Source organism: Rhinopithecus roxellana, chromosome 8, assembly GCF_007565055.1.
Source record: "Rhinopithecus roxellana isolate Shanxi Qingling chromosome 8, ASM756505v1, whole genome shotgun sequence".
Taxonomy (NCBI): domain Eukaryota; kingdom Metazoa; phylum Chordata; class Mammalia; order Primates; family Cercopithecidae; genus Rhinopithecus; species Rhinopithecus roxellana.
The window spans coordinates 38326151-38345986 of NC_044556.1; the positions used below are offsets into that span (position 1 = coordinate 38326151).

The 19836-nt window shown below is 39.6% G+C and overlaps 1 long non-coding RNA gene and 1 pseudogene across 1 annotated transcript in view; one reads left to right on the top strand and one right to left on the bottom strand.

Annotated features, from left to right (window-relative positions):
• The first annotated feature begins 221 nt into the window (after nucleotides 1-221).
• LOC115899034 lies at nucleotides 222-415 on the top strand (annotated as a pseudogene).
• Nucleotides 416-6852: 6437 nt separating this feature from the next.
• The window catches only part of LOC104665936, a 54833-nt gene continuing 41849 nt past the window's right edge, over nucleotides 6853-19836 (bottom strand). The window contains exons 3-5 of the long non-coding RNA XR_748481.2: nucleotides 9103-9300; nucleotides 8371-8452; nucleotides 6853-6892 (exon numbers count right to left, since the gene is read on the bottom strand). This is a non-coding gene — a long non-coding RNA (uncharacterized LOC104665936). The remainder of the gene's footprint in view (nucleotides 6893-8370; nucleotides 8453-9102; nucleotides 9301-19836) is intronic.

Consider the following 19836-nt stretch of genomic DNA (forward strand, 5'->3'; position numbering starts at 1 on the left):
AAAATAATGTGTTATATGAATATATTTTTAAAATATTTAAATTTATAATTAGACAGGAATGTTTATATTGACAAAGATAATATAAAAACCATAATACACCATTAGAAAGAGGACGTTGACCACAAATTAGTTAATAGTGAGTGCCATCAATTCAAAGCATATTTAAGATTAGTCATTGAGAGACTGAAATGCCACCTCATCACAGGAGGCGCCCGGCAGGGATGGTGCTGGTGGGAGCCTGGAAGTAGATGTCCTGGTTCTACTACCAATACCTGCTGGTCACAATGCTCTACATGCTGGAGCCTGGGGAGCAGACGGTGTTCAATTCCACGCTGGTTTCCATTGGTACTCAGGATACATCTTCATGCCCCAACACATCATGGCGATATTGCACTACTTTGAAATTGTACAATAACCAAGATCAGAGGTTCCCTGGGGAAGACCCACCCTATGGAGTTAGAATGAGACCATCAGATCTGATAAGAAACCCTTCTAGCCGGGCGCGGTGGCTCAAGCCTGTAATCCCAGCACTTTGGGAGGCCGAGACGGGCGGATCACGAGGTCAGGAGATCGAGACCATCCTGGCTAACAGGGTGAAACCCCGTCTCTACTAAAAAATACAAAAAACTAGCCGGGCGAGGTGGCGGGCGCCTGTAGTCCCAGCTACTCGGGAGGCTGAGACAGGAGAATGGCGTGAACCCGGGAGGCGGAGCTTGCAGTGAGCTGAGAGCCGGCCACTGCACTCCAGCCTGGGTGGCAGAGCAAGACTCCGTCTCAAAAAAAAAAAAAAAAAAAAAAAAAGAAACCCTTCTAGATGTCAACCTAAGCAACCTTATAAAGACTAAAATTCATGAGTAGAACAAGAAAACCACCCTGACTCATGTGTTGTGTTCTTTATTTTTCATTTTAAAAGAAGCTCTTGCATAGTAGTTTTTGTCTATTTTAACATTGCAGCCATTTGTACTTTGATATCACTATTTTCTTTCTTCTTTTTGAGACGGAGTTTCATTCTTGTTACCCAGGGTGGAGTGCAATGATGTGATCTCGACTCACCACAACCTCCGCCTCCCAGGTTCAAGCGATTCTCCTGCCTCAGCCTCCCTAGTAGCTGGGATTACAGTCATGTGCCACCACACCTGGCTAATTTTATATTTTTAGTAAAGGTGGGGTTTCTCCACCTTGGTCAGGCTGGTATCGAACTCCCAACCTCAGGTGATCCTCCCACCTCGGTCTCCCAAAGTGCTGCGATTACAGGCGTGAGCCACCGCTCCTGGGCAATATCACTATTTTCTTAACCTTTGTGACTGTTTCAATATTACCCCCGTGAAAGCTTTTCTTAATGTACCTTTGAGTGCATTTTAATTGTCTTCTATTTTTAAAACCCAAAGTCATTAGTTGGGTTTTACTGTTCTTGCTATTGTATGACATATACATCTGCCTGGATATAATTTTACTCTTGACGAAAGTTTTGTAAGAACAATATAAGATTTAGGATGGGGCATGGGGAGGGAGGATATTAAGAACTACTTAAAAGAACTACTTGCCGGGCACGGTGCCTCACACCTGTAATCCCAGCACTTTGGAAGGCCAAGGCGGGTGGATCACGAGGTCAGGAGCTCCAGACCATCCTGGCTAACATGGTGAAACCCTGTCTCTACTAAAAACACACAAAAAAATTAACTGGGCGTGGTGATGGGCGCCTGTAGTCCCAGCTACTCGGGAGGCTGAGGCAGGAGAATGGGTGTGAACCTGGAGGTGGAGCCGAGATCACATCACTGCACTCCAGCCTGGGTGACAGAATGAGACTGTCTCAAAAAAAAAAAAAAAAAAAAAGGGCCGGGTGCAGTGGCTCATGCCTGTAATCCCGCACTTTGGGAGGCCGAGGTGGGAGGATCACGAGGTCAGGAGATCGAGACCATCCTGGCTAACACGGTGAAACCCATCTCTACTAAAAAATACAAAGAATTAGCCGGGCATGGTGGCAGGTGCCTGTAGTCCAGCTACTGGCTGAGGCAGTAGAATGGCGTGAACCCGGGAAGTGGAGCTTGCAGTGAGCCGAGATAGTGCCACTGCACTCCAGCCTGGGCAACAGAGCCAGACTCCCTCTCAAAAAAAAAAAAAAAAAAAAAAAAACTACCTATATCAAAAGATATTTTATTAAGAGGTACTTTTCTGTAAACTTGAACTCACGAGTATAGTTTTAGTTATCTAGACTCTAACAGCTTTTGCTTTAAAACCATTAAAGCATTTGTGTTTTTTTGTTTTGTTCTTTTTTGAGACTGGTGTCTTGCTCTGTTGCCCAGGCTGGATCTCGGCTCACTGTAACCTCCACCTCCCAGGTTCAAGTGATTCTCCTGCCTCAGCCTCCCGAGTAGCTGGGATTACAGGCATCCACAACCACATCTGGCTAACTTTTGTATTTTTAGTAGAGACAGGGTTTCACCATGTTGGTCAGGCTGGTCTCGAACTGCTGACCTCGTGATCCACCCGCCTCAGCCTCCCAAAGTGCTGGGATTACAGGCGTGAGCCACTGCACCTGGCCGGGTAATGATTCTTGAGGCAAGAGGTGGTTGAGTATCATTATTATGTAATGTTTATATACCATAGAGTTTTTAAAAGAAGATAAATCTGTTTCCTCTGAGGGCCACTATTAACAACATACTTCCTTAAATTTAGTTAAATGATTGTAATGCGTGCTGCACTTGCACATTGCATTAAGTTATGATGAGATGAATTGTTGTTAAAAATTATAGCAAAAAAGTGTAAACTTGGCTAAAATCCTTTCATTCTTTGTATTTTTTTAAAAGATTTTTATACCTTAAATGCAAAATGACTACCTAATTTTTTGATGTAAATTCATTAAATTCAAAGAGAAAAAAAGATTAGTCATTGAACAGTAACAACAAAGAAAATAAGTTAGAAATACTCTGAAATCTTAGAGTTCACATATGACAAAAATTTGATGGAAATCCCCTAAAACTGACTATAATCCCAAGCATTTATGTGATAGTACAAATAATGAGTTATGAAGCTTACAGAAACTTTTCCAAATTCTTAAAGAAAAATAAATTTGATCAACCATGCTACTGGAAAGATTAATCTATCTTTATATGTACCCTCTTGATAGAAAATACTACAAAAATCTTTGTTATATGAAGTCGTGATCCAAGAATATAGAGGCAAAAACAATTAAGGCATAATTATATAGGGGTGTCAGGGCAATTAAGTACCAAAAATATATATATATTTTTATTTTGTGATTCTTGTGGCAGTTAAATATTTTTAAAATGTGTAATTGATAGCAATGTATTTTCTCACTTTAAATCAACACTCACTCAAACCTAATTTTGTATAAATATTCTTGTCTTCTTTTTCTTTTAAAAGGCTTCTAAAATTATATAAGCTTCAGACCCCAAAAGGAGTAACTTATTAAGAGGAAAAGATCCTAGATTTGCTTCTGCTTCTACTCATTCCAATTCTGGATTTATTAAACCATTACTCAGATTTTAAAACACACCACACACAAAGAAAAGTTTCTAAAATAAATGAGCTAACATGGATTTTGTCATATTCTCAATCTTCTTGATAGCCCAGAGATCCTGATACTCTGGATTTTGGTAGTGGAATGGTAGATGTGTGTTGAGAATGGAAGGGAAGGGAGTTAAGGATAGGGTTCTAGAATTCAGACGCCCTCTTAGGGTTTGAAATGTGGAAAAAAAAAAAAGAAAAAAGAGAATCACTGCTTATTTTAATCTGTTCAGGCAGCTGTAACAAAATACCATAACTGGGTGACTTACAAGTAATAGCAATGTTATTTCTCACATTTCTGGAGTCTGGGAAGTCCAAGATCAAAGTGCTAGCCGATTGGTGTCTGGTAAAGGCTAACTTCCTTGTTCATAAATGGTGCCTTCTTCCTGTGTCCTCACATAGCGGAAGAGGTGAGGGAGCTTTTGGGGGCAGCTCTCATAAGGACGCTGATCATTCACGAGGGCCTGCCTTCACAACCCAATCACCTCCCAAGGGCCCCCAGTTCCTAACAGCATCACATATGGGGGTGAGGATTTCAACATATAAATTTTAGGAGGATACAAACATTCAGATGATAGGCCAGAGCACTGACCTAGGCAATGGCATCTAGAGAAAAGAGAAAAATAATTTACTTTTGACTTGGGGTGTCTTGTGTTTAAATCCCAGTCCCATCACTTAAATCATTTGTGACCCTGAGCCCTGTGGAGCCTTGATTTCTGCACTTGTAAAAATAGGCAGAATATTAAATAACTTCAGAATTTTCATGAAAATTAAATGCTACCTCTGAAGTGAAATGAAGATATAAGAATTAAATAAATAGGGCTGTTTTAAAAAGTAAATGTGCTCAGTAATTGGAGTTCTGTAAATGTTAGCTTTGTTCTGAAATATATAGAGCAGGATGTCAACTTATGGAAAGAATGTAAATATTTTTTGGTTATAAATACCAATAAATTTTTCTTATAATGCCAATGGATCTGTGCATACTATATGGATTATATTTCAGCTTTTTGCCTTATCCTAAAGCTAATAGCAAACAGGGTAATGATGTATATGGGCAATTTACAAAAGAAGAAACAAGAATATCTGGTAACATAGCAAGAATTTTTTAACATCTTCTTCGTCATCAAACACAATATAAACAATCAGATACCATTTCGTTTCTCACACTGGCAAAGATTAAGAAGAACGAAAATGCCCACTAGCTGGTGGTAACGAGGGAAGGGGAAGAGTACACTCTTGACACTGGATAGTTGGAGTTCAAATTGGTACAGATGTTTTGGAGAGCAATTTGAAAGTAGGCCCCCTTTCTAAAAACAAAATAAGACTTTAAAAATGTTTACCCTGCATTTAAAGCTAAAAGTATGCCTGACTCTATGATTTAGTTATGCTTCTTCTGGTTTATATTTTTTGAAGTATAAAAATGTCTTCCAAAAGACATGTATAAGAATATACATAACAACTTTATTCAGAATAGCCTAAATGTCTATCAGAAAAAAAAAAATCCATACATTGTAGTATTTTTTTAAAAGGATACTATGCAGCAATAAAAAGATGAATTGCTGCTATACTCTACAGCATGGATGAATCTCGCAGACATTATGTTGAGTGAAGGAAGCCAAAGAATACACACCCTATGATTCCATTTATATGAAGTTCAAGAACAGGGGATAACTACTGACTGGGAAGAGGCATGAAGAGCATTCTGGACCACTGCAAATGGTTAATCCATTGATCTGGGTGGTGGTTATAACCGTTGTCTATACACATGTAGAATTCAACTCGCAGTACACTTAAGATTTATTCACTTTGTTGTATATACGCTATACCTCAATTTAGAAGTTTTGAGAAAACATACACTTTGACTTAGCCAATATGTTTTCATTCTAAAGAAAAAAGTCAGAGTAGCACAAAAAAAGGTTTATATGCAAGAATGATCACCATAGCATTATTTATAGTAGAAAATATCTGGAAATAAAATCCAATAATAAAGAAGTAGTCAAATAAAATTATGATACATCAGATAGTAGAATGCTGTAATCATTAAATCAGACAAAATAGAAGAGTCAAAACTATGGAAAGTTTTTCATAATATAATGTTCCAAAAAATATGTTAACCAAACAGTATTTAAGATTTAATACTATATTTGCTTAAAATATACATGCCTGTCTTCCTCTCTCTCTCTCTATATATATATGTATATTACATAATCCACATGCTTATCACATGTATCTCTGACTAATGGGATTGTAGATAATTTTCCCTTTCTTTCTCTTGTTTTAAGCAGTTTTCTATTTTGGACATGTCCTATTTTGTAATCTGCAAAAATCTGAAATAAAATGTAAAAGGGAAAAATGCTAGGTGTGGTAGTGCATGCCTATAGTCCCAGCTACTAGGGAGGCTGAGGCAGGAGGATCACTTGAGCCCAGGAGTTTGAGACCAGCCTGACTGATATAGCAAGACCCCATCTCAAAAAATAAAAAATGAAAATAAATAAATAAAAAGGAGGAGAAGGCCAGGCGCAGTGGCTCACACCTGTAATCTCAGCACTTTGGGAGGCCAAGGTGGGTGGATCACCTGAGGTTGGGAGCTGGAGACCAGCCTGGGCAACATAGTGAAACCCTGTCTCTACTAAAAATACAAAAATTAGCCAGATGTGGTGATGCATACCTGTAATCTCAGCTACTCCAGACGCTAAAGCAGGAGAATCGCCTGAACCCAGGAGGCGAAGGTTGCAGTGAGCTGAATTTGCACCACTGCACTCCATCCTGGGTGACAGTGGGAGGGGATTGAAAAAGAAAGCACAAGCGTGAGCAAGTCAACTCTCTATATAAGTAAGCTGTTCTGTACATTTACATATTACATTCTAGGTATGCCCTTGATGAAGGTAGTTAACCTCTCTAAGCCTCAGGTCCTCTCTGTAAAATGGGAATCATTATTGCACCTATCTTATGGTATTGCTATCTGGATTAAATTAAATATTCTGTATGTAGTGCTTAGCAGTGTCTGACATATCATAAACACTTCATAAATATTAGCCATTACATTACTCTGGGACACTGGCTAAAACTCCTAGGTTACCAGAATTGACTTAACTGCTCTTGTCTTCTTTTCACCTTAGGTATCTACTGACCTGGTTATCGCTTCTTCCTTTAAGGAATATTAGAACACTGCTGGGGATGGGCTGACAAACATACCAGTATTGACGCATCCAGTCCCCTGAAAGGTCTCATCTGATTAGGGACATTGATTCTGAGAACCAGGTCTCAGAATTCTCTTTTGGATGCATCAAAGTCCAACTGATTCTGACAGCCAACTTTGTGTGTATCCCTCAGAGAAGCCTTGGGGCCCAGGTTCCATACCATTCTGTATAAAGTGGAAAGTTAGGAGATAGCTGATTCGCTTTCTCCATAGAATTATCTTCCTCACAGAATTATCAACTCACTATGGGGGTCTATCGCACAGTGGGTTTTAGTTTCTTTTTTTCCATTACTTTCCTTGTTTTCTATTTTCATTCTTTTCTAAAATTTTCATTTCCAGAGATGCTTCTGGGCTCTCTTCTCCCTGCGCCAACCCACCCCCACCTCCTCCCCTTTCTCCCTCCTTCCTTCCCTTTCTCGCTCTTCCTCTTCGTCTCTCTTGAGACAGGTCTAGTGGCCTGGTTGCCATCTGCTGCCTTTTTTTTTATGAGGTTGAGATCAGATGGCATCTAATCGATCGTCATGGTCTCCATGGTTACCAGGGTGACAGAGTACTTGGGAGAGACACATTCTCGAGCCTGGGGCTGTCAGACCATTCCTGAGAGGGGAAAGGAAACAAAACCTCTTCCATCATATTTACACCTTTACATCTTTCTCAAATGCAGCAAAACACAGACCCTGTTTATGTTTTACATAGTGACCTAGTGGCTTGAGGCCAGGGAATGCAGAGTGGCTTTTTTCTATTTAAAAAAATGCAAAATGCACAAGGACAGAAGTAAAGGGTTTTTGTTTTTTGTTTTTTTAGCCTCAGAACATCCCTTCCCCTCCTTGCTCCATACAGACCATCCATTTTATCACTTTTTTTCTTTCCCCTTTAAATGTTTGGGAATTAATTCAGTAATTCTACTGAGCTGTTATTCTTCCAATAAATCACAGTAGTTTTAAAACTGACAATTGACAGCTATTTGCTTTAGGGAAAGAAACAACCCTTATAAAATTACCAACACTTTAACTTTTGATTAGAATCAGTGTTAATGTTAATGTTAGTAGTTCTTTGGCCAAGCATTATTTGTAATATACGAAGCCATTTTTCCCACAAAGAGCAGTTTCATATGATAAAATATAAACAAAATGACCCTTATTGTTAATGCAAAAAGTGCTCAGGCATGACTGTGGTCTGTAATGCTTTAATGCCTAGGGGCTGGCCAATCTGGCAGAAATACATCCAGGCCTTATTCTAATAGAATATGATGGCATTGACAGCCCAGATCTGGTTGAAAGAGACATGAGAAAGATCTTGGTAATAAGGATATATAGCTAATGGGAAAAGGGCTAGATTTCTGGAGTAACTCAGAAACAAGAAAATAACCAATTATCATACCATTAAATCATGGTAAAACTGCATAAAGAATACCACCCTTTGCTTATTAAAACACCTTTAACATTAGGCACAGATGACTTGGGCTATAAGCTGCTTTACTTCCTTTTCTGGAAATATGGTATGCTTCTTAACACTTATTAGAAATTCTCCTCTTTTTTTGTCTTTGTCAGAGAAGACTAAACTTAAAATTATAGCACAGGTACAAGGCCTATCTATAGGTGATTTTTTTTTTTTTCATTTAAAGAAAAAATGTAATGCCAAACCATGAGCAGTGCTTGCTTCCTTCCTTCCTTCTTTTGTCTCTGACTTCCCTTCGGACCTCCTGCATCTTCTTCTGTACAGTTTCTAGTAAGATTCAGATATATTCATTTGCAGTACCTTTGGCTGTTAAGCAAATAGCACGCTGATATTTGAAATAGAAATGATCCCATCAATTGGAGGAGAGACTTTAATATAAAGGGAAAATAATGTATCAAGAACAAAAACCTTCTTATTCATTTTGCACCTTTGCATCTTAGCTAATGCCTGCCTCTCCTTCCCTCTCTGCAGTTCCTCCTATTCTCTCCCTCTTTCCTGGTGAGTTCAATCATTGAATGGCCAGGGGAACTGCTTTTATTTAAGCCTCACCTCCCCAGAAAAGCTTTCCCCAGATTCCCCATCACAGACTTCTGAACTCCTAGTGTTCTTTTGGTCTGTGCCTCTCATTCAGGACTTAGCTGTGCTGCCTTTCACCCCGGCTTACGTATTTGTCATGTTTATCTCTTGCCTCTTACTTACTTTGTAAGCTCCAGAAGGGAGACACCATTTCCTCTGCTTCTGGGCTTCTCCCTTACTTTGTACCTAGTTAGATGTTTGATAAAGATAACAGCAGCCTGTTGTGCCTACAGGGCCAGCGATAGCTGTTTTTTCTTTGAAGACCAGGAACCAAATTTGATTCTTAGCATTTCTTCAACTGCAGGGATTTTACTTTGTGTCAGCCAAGAGGCTTTCCTTACCTCCTTGTCTTCAGTACTCTTGTGTATAAGCTTGCTTCTCAGAGAAGGTGGGTTCTACCTTGGAAGGAAATGAGTCGTTTCCTCCCATCAGGACAACTGCCACAGCATGGTGTCAACTCACTCTTGCCTTTCGTAAATTGAGTTTGTCAGTGCTCAGCGACACAGCTGAGTGAAATGTTGTGTGATGCGGGCTGTCTCCTGGGAGAGAGAAACTGGCATAAACCACATCCTAATGGGATCCAGAAACAAAGAAGCGTGAATGAAGTGTTAATTGCATTCATAAAGACATTAACAAAGGAATTAAAATGGCAGAAGCTTCCGTCCCCCACTCAAGATTCACAGAAAAATATATTATCCAAAGAATGTTCCAACAATAATCATGAAAGTTTGTTGCTTGCCCATTGGGGAAATAACTCTTGATACATATGAACTTTTCAAAGAACATTTTGTGTCCATTATTTTGAGTATATTAACTAACAGACAGTTTAATCCACCCTACCTCCAGTTCTTTGCTTGCTTTTGTATGATTTAAGTTTCCAAAAAATCCAGAGGCATTTTCAATGCTGCTTCATTAACCATAAGGATGTCTGTTAACAGTTTGAACCTAATCAATCCTACAGTTCTTATTAGAGCAAAATGCTCATTATCTGGGAGATTTTTTGCTTTTTGAAATAAAATTACAAGACTGGGGGTTTAATTTACAGTCCCTCTTGAATATTCCTGAGATGATCTGCAATGTGGGCAACCCGGGGCTCCCTCCCCAGCCCTGTGGCAGGGCCCCCAGCTGCTGACAGCAGGGCTAAGCTGGCAAAAGGTCAGGAGGCTGCATTTCACTGAAGATGGATCGCACAGATGAATATTGCGCCTGCTTAATGAAGTCAAGGCCATGGATTTGGGGCCTTTTATGGTTTTTCTTGTTTCACTCAATTTCACCTTCACAGACCACGCCACTAATCCCAGCCAATCATTTTGTAGATATGTGCAACTGGTGACTAAGGGACTAGATGAAAGTAAATGAATGTAAAAAACAGTGACCAGAAATCAGAAATCTCTGTGCGTATAACAAACTCAGAATTAAAAAAAAAAAAAAAAAAAAAAAAGCGTGCAGAGTGTCTCATGTGATCCCTGCAGAAACTCTGTGAGATACATGGAGCTGACATTCCTACCCTCATCCTGCAGATAAGAAAGCTAAAACTAAGACATTAAGTAAAGTCTCAGGATTAAAATTCAGATTTTTTTTATCATCTGACTGCTCTTTCTACTGTAGTCATCTAACCCTCCCAGGATCTCATTTAATTCTCACAAGAATCCTATGAAGTAAGACAGGCTGTATAAACAAGTGGGTCGATTTTTCCGGAGTCATTTTTTTTTTTTTTTTGAGATGGAGTCTCACTCTGTTGCCTAGGCTGGAGTGCAGTGGTGCAATCTCGGCTCACTGCAACCTCTGCCTCCCAGGTTCAAGCGATTCTCCTGCCTCAGCCTTCTGAGTAGCTGGGACTACAGGCGCACACCACTATGCCCAGCTAATTTTTGTATTTTTAGTAGAGACGGAGTTTCACCATGTTGGCCAGGATAGTCTTGGTCTCTTGACCTTGTGATCCGCCCCCTTTGGCCTCCCAAAGTGCTAGGATTACAGGTGTGAGCCACCATGCCTGGCCTCCAGGAGCCATATTAATGCAACTAGAGGAGCAGGTGCTCTCAAGCCCCTCCTTAGAATTTGGCTGAACCCCCTGGTTATCCAAAACGCTATATTTTTCAGTCTTGTCTAAATCAATCATATTCATGGATGTGGCATCAACTCAATGGCGCATGTTTAAAAGTGATGAAATTCTAGTCAGTTGTATGTATCTAAGCTCATCAACACAGACTGGTGAGTGGAAGGGGGCTCAGAAGTGCACATTCAGCATCTGAGGAAAGCTCCTGCATAGTTATTAGAGTCAGACCAATTGAGTCTCTGGTTGCTTCTAATTCTGGTGCAAACATTGGGAACATTTCCTCCCAGAAATGAGCTATACATAAAATTCAGGGTATATGCTGTTTTGTATTAGTTATGCTTAGTCTCACACACGTTACCATACTCTCAAGAGGTGATTATTTCTTATTAGAACACATCATTTATAGTACTTGATTTCAGAATTTTCAAATAATAGCAAATTTAGCCCCGGTGTAGCCATGCCACCAAGTTGTTCAGAAGTCTCATTCAAACAGCGTTTTGAATTATCTACAGAATTTATTAATATTATTTGCATTTATTTTACTTATGTTTTTATAATTTTGTGTCCTAATTAGAAGGTCCTATTATGTGTTCCTAAGATAGAAGACTAATTTAATCTTACCTATCTATGGCCAGGTGTGGGATGCAAGATGTATAATAAATGGAAAAAAAATCAAAGTGAGCAGTTGGCCAGTTATATATTCAATCTGGTAACTGAAGTTAAAGCCTTACTTTTTCATCAATAGCAGAAGGGTTGAAATTTCATTCATTATATTTATGTCAAAATTAAGAGAATTAATTCATGTGCCTAAGTCAGAACTGTGTCATTATCATAGGGTGGTTATTTTCCATTTCCATTTATAAAATCAAAATGGATGAGGTTATTTTCTAGGACTGCACTGTCCATTATGGCAAGCTACTAGACATATGCGGCTATTTAAATTAAAATTATGTAATCAAAATTAAATAAAATTAAAAATCCATTTCCATATTTTAAATCCTCAATAGCCATGTGGTTAGTGGCTATTGTATTGGACCATGGAGATTTATAGAATATTTTTGTCACTGTAGAATGTTCTATTGAACAGTGCTGTTCTAGAGCAAACAATTGGAATTCACACATACCACAGAAATACATTCTACATCCAATCATATAGTTGTTTGTAAAACACCATATACAAGTTAGTGACAGTGACTTGAAGCACCATCCTGCTGGGGCTTGGGCATCAAGGAAGGACGGTCTGCAGACTGCTGAGTGTGGACTGGCCCTGTATGTCATGGGAGAGGATGATGAGACAAATCTCTGGAGAAAAGGGCAGGTGCAGATGAGCCATTTCCATTTTCCACTCCTGCAGCTCCTACAACCTCGAGTCCAGACCTGCCGCCAAGACGTGCTTGTACAGAAGCCCAAACCAAAGCACATTTTGGATTAATTCTCTGGCCGTAATTTCTTTGCAAAATCTATCTTGTGCCTTTGATTAAGGACTTTCTTTCATTTTTGTCATGAATTTTAATGAATCTGAACTTAACAGTATTTTCCACCAACCAGAACATTTAGCACAGGTATTGACCAAAAGAAATAAGGCTACAGACAAGCAAGAATCATAACAAAACTGAAAAATATAGTCCAGAGCTTCCCGCTGAACACTTCGAGTGAATGTCATTGGCTCATTCTCATTGACAATCAGCAAGTAAACATCCACAGACTAAAGTAAGGTCTCTTCCTACTCTGGGAAAGGTGGGACCGTTCTTCGGTATTTGTCATATTAGCCACTTTACACTTGTAAAAACTGAAAAGTAATAAATCACCAATCATCTTCTGTTCTCCGATGTACTAGGACTCTGCTATATTAAGAAAGAGATTGAGGCAGAATGTTTTCACAAGATTGCTCAAAGTCATTTGCAGCAAGCACATGAGATATACAACTCTCATTGCTTTTACCACATAATTCTTCAAAGCGGCCTTATTGGGCACGTTTTATTTTCTTGGTAGACTGTAAACCCCTTGAAACTTCTAATTATACATATTTGCATCCCAAAGTATCTTATACAGCAGGAGGTGCTCCGTACCTTGGTTCAACCTTATCAATATTCATTGAACAAATGAATGAATGAATGCATAAAGGAGATCCCTGGTAACAAATTTGTCTAGCCTAATTATGGTAAGTTTTGGCTGATAGGTATAGAAGAGTGGGGGGTGGGGGGAGAGGTGCAAAATTTGAGAAGAAACATAGATTGTGAGCTCATTGAAAAGGTATCATTTCAAAGTTTCCTTTGAATCTCCATAGGGATATGATGAAAGAGAAAATATTTTTAAGGGCAACTGTGAATTTCAATTACTGGAGCAAAGGATCAGAGAAGAGTTGCATCCAATCTATTGTCTTTCAAAAGAATTTCTTTGCTGACATTCTGCCTGGAAGTAGGAAACATAAAAATATTGTATTAATTTGTAGTGTATAATTTTGTATTAATAGCCAAGTGTGAAAATAGGATGAAAATAGGATAAACATAATTGAACTGAAGCCCATATACTTTTTCACAAACTTGAATGAAAATGAATCCCAAAATGAAAGTGACCACTTTGTAATCTATCCTCATACTCAGATCACCCCGATAAGTCAGCATTCAACCCAATCTTCAATATTTCCAAGTAAAGAGAACCACAGGGGTATGTTAAAGGCCGTAAAAGGGAGTTTAAGCAAATATTTCTAACCTCTTTTGTGTTTTAACAATGCCAGTCACCAACTTAAGCAAGTTTTTTGATGCAACTTTCTAGGTCATGTATCTTTAAATCACCATGGCTCATATTTGTCTCTGTTCCAACTGTTTTCTGGTGTCTCTCTTGCTGAAATGGTTTCAATTAGAGCCTGGAAAGGGTTGATACAGAACTCTTGCACAGTGCTTGCCAACATGGGAATTGGTTTTAAACACTGCTGTTTTTCATCCAGAAAAAAATTCTCCCTTCCCGCCCTTGAGTTAGAAGAGATTATTCTCAGACAGGCGTTTAGCTGATTTTTAATGTCAAAGAAACTTAATTTGCAAACTCGTTAGAAACTCTTTAGTAAAAGCCGCCTAGTAAAACAGATGATTAATATTGGTAAGCTCCTCATTTGCATATTAATTAGTCTCCATACTCAACTAATTAAAACTGCACTGCCTATTTGTGGACTTTCTTCTAGACTGCAGCCTTGTTTCTGTGAATAAGCTTGTATTTTAACTAAAATAAGGGTTAGTGATTATGACTGTACTTTTCTTAACATACCGATTTTTCCATCTGTGACACTTAGGACTCCTCAAGATCCTAGAACCATCTTGAAACTACCTTTGCACAAATTATAACAGTGAGAAAACTGTGACATAGGAAAATTATGACAGCAAAAGAAATCTGTCTCAACCTACTCCATCTTGTTTTTAACATCCATGCTGTCCTTGTTCATTCCAGGGCATAGGCCAGGCTAACCATAAAAGGAATTTCGTTTATAGTTTAACTTTGAAACAAAGATGGTAATAGTCCCTTCCCAAAACAAACCCCCTTTTTTCCTGGGAACCAGACCACCTTTGTAAAACTAACAAATTAGCCACGAGATTAGAAATTATGGCTCAGGAGTCATGCAGCCAGAGGCCACAAGATTCTAAACTTCCTGATATGCTTTGTATCTGTGTTTCCACCCAAATCTCCTGTCAAATTGTAATCCCCAGTGTTAGAGGTGAAGCTTGGTGGAAGGTGATTGGATCATGGGGGTGGATTTCTCATGAATGATTTAGCACGATCTCCTTTGGTGCTGTTCTTATGACGGTGAGTCTTGTGAGATGTGGTTGTTTAAAAGTGTGTGTTACCTCCCCCTACCCATACCCGCACTCTCTTGCTCCTGCTTCTGCCATATTAGATGCCTGGTCCCCTTTTGCCCTTCAGCCATGATTGTGAGCTTTCTGAGGCCTCCCCAAAAGCAGAAACCATAATGCTTCCTGTACAGCCTGCAGAACCATGAGCCAATTAAATCTCTTTTCTTTATAAATTACCCAGTCTCAGGTATTTCTTTAAAGCAATGCAAGAACAGACTAACATACTCCACAACTGCTCCAACAAATAACATCACTATTGTAAAACCTAAGACTGGTGTTTGAGATATTTTTCAGACCCTGCATTTTGATGAACAAACTGGCACCACCCAGACTGGTAAACTGGCCCAACTAGTTCTGCGATCCCACCCAGAAACTGAAGACAGCAAGAAGAACCTGCTTCGACCCCTCTATGAAGAATCTGCTTCAGCCCCCACCCAACCAAAGCATTCGTCTGCTCCCTAGCCCCCTGCTCACCACATTACCCTTAAAAAACCCTAGTCTTCAAATTTTTGGGGAGGCCGATTTAAGTAATAAAACTCTGGTTTTCTGTTTAGCCAGCTTTGCATTTATTAAACTATTTCTCTATTGTAGTAATGCTGTCTTAGTAAATTGGCTCTGTCTGTGCAACAGGCAGGAACAACTGTGAGGGCAGTTACAATCGCTAAGCAGCCATTTTATTGGGCCAAATCACTTTTGTCCCAGTATAGCCATATGTTGCTTAATGACGTGAATATGTTTTGTGAAATGCATCATTAGGTGACTTTGTCATTGTGTGACATCATACAGTGTGCTTATACAAACCTAGATGGCACAGCCTACTATACACCTAGGCTATACAGTTTAGCTCATTCCTCCTGGGTTACAAACCTGTACAGTATGTTACAGCACTGACTACTGTAGGCGATTGTAACACAATGGTAAGTATTTGTTTATCTAAAAGTATCTAAATATAGAAAAAGTGCAGTAAAAATACAGCATTATAATCTTATGGGACCACCACGAGAGCTGTGGTCTGTTGGTGACTGAAACCATATTGTGCAGCACATGACCGTATTTGTGAGCTTCTTCAGATTTTGATGGGAAGAAAACAGTTGGATGACACAGTGACTGGCAATAATTAAAGTGAAAAGGTACCAAATTGTATCTTAATATTTGATGTTTTTAAGTCTTGTTCTAGGCCGAGTGCAGTGGTTCACACCTGTAATCCCAGCACTTTTGGAGGCCGAGGTGGGCGGATTACCTGAGGTCGGGAGCTCGAGACCAGCTTGACCAACATGGAGAAACCCCGTCTCTACTAATAATAAAAAAATTAGCCAGGCATGGTGGCACATGCCTGTAATCCCAGCTACTCGGGAGGCTGAGGCGTGAGAATCGCTTGAACCCAGGACGCGGAGGTTGCGGTGAGCCAAGATCATGCCACTGCACTCCAGCCTGGGCAACAAGAGCGAAACTCCATCTCAATAAATAAATAAATAAATAAATAAATAAATAAATAAATAAGGTAAATCTTGCTATATAAATGAATATACCTTTCCAGTATAATTTTTTATATTTAAACTTAGCTACTTTAAAATTATTTAATCATTATTTTACTATTTAATTTTTAGTAAAGAATTATTGGGTGGGAAAGCAGGCTAATTTATTGTTAAGAATTATGCTTGCAGAAAACAGTGGTTTGGATCACAAGACCCTAGCTTTTATTGATGAGAATGAATTTCCACTGTAGACAAAACAAAACCAACTAAATAAACAAAAATAAAAATACCTATGAAAGGCCAGGCATGGTGGTTCATGCCTGTAATCCCAGTACTTTGGGAGGCCGAGGCAGGCAGATCACGAGGTCAGGAGTTCGAGACCAGCCTGGCCAACATGACAAAATCCCATCTCTACTAAAAATACAAAAATTAGCCAGGCATGGTGGCGGGCATCTGTAGTCCCAGCTACTTGGGAGGCTGAGGCAGGAGAATCGCTTGAACCCGGGAGGCGAAGGTTGCAGTGAGCCAAGATCCCACCACTGCACTCTAGCCTGGGTGACAGAGTGAGACTCTGTCTCAAAAAAACAAAACAAAACAAAACAAAACAAAACAAAACACCAGCTATGGAAAGAAACAACCTTTACGTACAGAGTTGTCAAGTGAGATTGTCAAGTGAGATTCAGGAGAAATTATATCAGTCCAATAATTGAGTGACATTGACCAAATTGCTGAATTTCTCTTTCCTGTGTTACAACAGAAAATAAATATGCACAGAATATCGACATCAGGCATTTTCCTGTGACACTCTCTCCCCAAATTGAGTAAGGTGTCACTGTTAGATTCTTCTATAGCCCCCCATATTCACTCTTCTCATAGCCTGTACTTCATGGTACTATAGTCATATCTTTATTTGTTCCTACTCTTTATTGGATGCTTCTTCACAGCACAGTCTCTGCCTTGTCTATCATTTTATCTCCCAGTGCTTAGCATTATCACAGGCATTATATATTCCAGTGCCTGTGATATTTAAATAATTGCCAAATAAATAAATGAATAAACAAATATATTAGTACATTGATAAAAAATAAATAAGGCATGCGTTTTAATTATTTATGACTGTATGACAAAAAGCTCCAAAACTTAGAGACTAATAACAATAATTTACTATTTCTCATGATTCTGTGAGTTGCCTGGAAAGCTCTTCTGCTGTTTCACCTGAGCTCACTTATGGTACTGTATTCAGTTGGGGGATTTCCCAGGGGTTGAGCTCAGTTGAGACAGCTGAGGATCTGGACCTTTCTCTCCGTATGTCTTTCATCTTCAGGTTGGCTCCTTGGACTTCTTAACGTGGTGAGAGCAATGTGCCAATGTGCAGACACTGAACTTACATCATGTTTGCTGACGTCCCTTAGGCCAAAGCAAATCATTCCGCCAAGCCTAGAATAAATGTGGGAAGAAATTACACATGGGCATGAATACTGTATTTGGGAGACCCTGAGTGTAATAATGAACCACAAATGTCTCTACCTTAAGGGATTTCTTAATCCAGGGGTGTTCAGTCGTTTGGCTTCCTTGGGCCACATTAGCATTGTCTTGGGTCACACATAAAATACACTAATACAATAGCTGACGAGCTTTAAAAAAATCACAAAAAAGGCCGGGCGCTGTGGCTCATGCCTGTAATCCCAGCTCTTTGAGAGATGGAGGTGGGCAGATCACGAGGTCAAGAGATTGAGACCATCCTGGCCAACATGGTGGAAACCCACCTCAACTAAACATAAAAAATTAGCTGGACGTGGTGGCGCACCTGTAGTCCTAGCTACTCAGGAGGCTGAGGCTGGAGAATCACTTGAACCTGGGAGGCAAAGGTTGCAGTGAGCCGAGATTGCACCACTGCACTCCAGCCTGGGTGATAGAGTGAGACTCCGTCTCAAAAAAAAAAAAAAAAAAAAAAAATCACAAAAAAACCTCATAATGTTTGAAGAAAGTTTACTGATTTGTGTTGGGCCACATTCAAAGCCATCCTAGGCCACATGTGGCTCACAGACTGCGGGTTGGATAAGCTTGTCCTAATCAAAGCAGATGAGTAAGTAATACAGCTAACGTTCTGTAATAAATGTTATGCCAGAGATAACAACAAACTGCTTAGGATATAGGTATAGACAGCATTAGAGCCAGGAGGTCTTATTTTGAACCTCTCTCCTTTTATTAATTGCTGTGTGACCTTAGCTAAGTTACTTAATCTGTCAAAATAGTGGCTTTATAATTCTAAAAATAGGTATAAGGCCTACTTGGTATTTGTCACAACTTCCTTCCAATATGACATACTGTTCTACAGAGGCTTGAAAAGCTAAAACCTGTATTTATCAGACTCCTTTGCAGCTAAAGCTCTTGACGTGACTTAGATCAAGCGATTAAATATGTACTATGAGAACTGACTTTGAAACTGAATCAAATGGGAAAATATGAAGCGGCTTGAAGGGCAGTGAAGGGCATCAACTTTTGCTGGAAGGATCTAGCAGCTGTAGCATAACTCAGGGGCCAACAGTGCTGGTGATGGAGTCATGTTCCAGTTACATGGCTTTGACATCACAATCTATGAGTCTGCAGTAGGCATGGCACCTTCTGGATGCCTAGTGTTCCACCTATAGTAGAGAGAGCAGTCCCCTGGGCAGGCTAATTCTTTTTTTTTTTTTTTTTTTTTTTTGAGATGGAGTTTTGCTCTTGTGGCCCAGGCTGGAGTGCAATGGCACCATCTCAGTTCACCACAGCCTCCGCCTCCCAGGTTCAAGTGATTCTTCTGCCTCAGCCTCCCGAGTAGCTGGGATTACAGGTGCCCAACACCACACACAGCTAATTTTGTATTTTTAGTAGAGACTGAGTTTTGCCATGTCGGTCAGGCTGGTCTCAAACCTCAGGTGATCCGCCTGCCTCCGCCTACCAAAGTGCTGGGATTACAGGCGTGAGCCACCACGCCTGGTCCCTGGGCAGGCTAGTTCTATGGTAGTCAACCGGGAGCCATTCCTGGAGGTCTTGTCTAAAGCCGCTTCATTTAGACCTTTCAGCGCTTTTGTAGGCATCAAATTCCTTTTCTGCTTAAGGTGCCGAGAGTAGTTTCTGCTTTCTGGACTCAGCCCTTATGGACAGGTTGCTTTCCAATATTGTTGTGAAGTTTACTAGAGACACTTTATGTAAAATTGATTCATGCTTGGGAAGTGCTTATTTAGTAAATACTAATGTTCCTTCTCTTTTAATTTTTATATACAAAATAACAGATGAAACCTCCAGATGTTTTTACAGATTCTGACTATCTCTTAGTGTTTAGTTGGCATGCAAACACAATCTTTAAACAAAAACTTCCAGTCACACTAATATACAAACATGGAAATAGATTCAGAGATGCAAAATACATCCTATTCTTAATCACCTTTTAACAAAGACTATGATCATGTTTTAAGATTAAGTGCCTGATCTTAACCTTGGGCAAAGCATTTTACTGCCTCAATTTCTTCATTAAGGGCCTCAGTGTCCTCATTTATCAAGTAAAGGAGTTGGATTTACATAATTTCTAAGACTTCTTCCTTCCTTCCCTGCTTCAAAACTGTGTGTTCTTTAAAGCACTAAGCAATTACCTCCCACTGCTGGCCTACATATATGCAGTCAAAGTTTATCACTGGTTTCTAGGCTTTGCTAGAGGTCTGA